The sequence below is a fragment of the Ornithorhynchus anatinus genome, chromosome 4, assembly GCF_004115215.2.
Source record: "Ornithorhynchus anatinus isolate Pmale09 chromosome 4, mOrnAna1.pri.v4, whole genome shotgun sequence".
Taxonomy (NCBI): Eukaryota; Metazoa; Chordata; class Mammalia; order Monotremata; family Ornithorhynchidae; genus Ornithorhynchus; species Ornithorhynchus anatinus.
The window spans coordinates 14,864,771-14,866,024 of NC_041731.1; positions in this window are offsets into that span (position 1 = coordinate 14,864,771).

Here is a 1,254-nt window from a genome sequence, read left to right on the forward strand (position 1 = left end):
GGGAGATGAGACTCTATTCAAGGAAGGCTCCCTGAAGGAGATGTGATTTTAGTAGGGTTTTGAAGTTGGAAAGAGTGGTGATCAGTTGCATATGAAGCTGGAGGGAGTTCCAGACAGAAAGGAGGATGTGAGCCAGGGGAAGATAGCAGAAGAGATGAGATCAAGGAACAGTAAATAGGTTGGTGTTGGAGAAAGGAGGTATGCAGATTGGGTTGCAGGAGGAGAGAAGTGAGGATAAGTAGCAAGGAAAGAGCTGATTGAGTGCCTTAAAAGCTTAGGTGAGGGGTTTCTTTTTGGTGCCAACGGGTTTCTCTTTGGAGGTACTTGGAGTGAGAAGATGTGCAGAATATTCTAGAAAAATGATGTGGGCAGCAGATTGTAGTATGGACTGGAGTAGGGAAAGACAGGAGGCAGGGAGGTCATACTGATTGATTGAGGTTGATTAAATAGTCAAAAGATCGTATAGGGTAAGTGCTTGAATCAGCAGAGTAGCAATCTGGAAGGAGAAGAAAGGGTGATTTTAGCGATATGGTGAAAGTAGAACTGACAGGATTTGGTGCCTGATGAGGACTCCTCATCTCCTCAAATTCTCAATCTCCTCTCCTCAAACTTCCCTGTTTCCCAAAGGTCCTTCACTCACCTTCCTCCCGTCCTCTGCCAAATCTGCCTTTCTCATTCCCTGCTTTCCCTGTGGTACCTGTTTCCTCCCTTCTCCCGGTGCATCCTTTTGAATTTCTTTGTATGGACTCTATGGACTTGTTTCATGGTGGAGTCTACACCCTTACCAAACGGTTGCACCCCTCCCTCCTCCTTTCTAATAATAGTAATAATAATAACAATGATACTTGTGAAATTTATGAAATGCTTACTATGTTCCAGGAACTGTACTAAGCTCTGGGTTAGATTCAAGCTATTCAGGTTGGACACAGTCCATGTCCCACATGATGCTTGCAGGCTTAATCCCCATTTTACAGATGAGAAAACTGAGGCTCAGAGAAGTGAAGTGATTTGCTCAAGGTCACACAGCAGACACGTCGCAGAGCCTAGTCCTTCTGACTCCCAGGCTGATGCTCTATCCACAAGGCCACATTGCTTATCTCTGTTGGGTAGTGCCATGAAGGTTAGCCTGGGTTGGCCCAATCCCATTCTATCCACGCACTATTCAGGAATCCACTCAGAGCTTCTCATTCCAAATTAAGTCTCCACCCAAACCAGAGGAAAGTCCAGATTTTCATGCTTATGAAAATGTAGGAA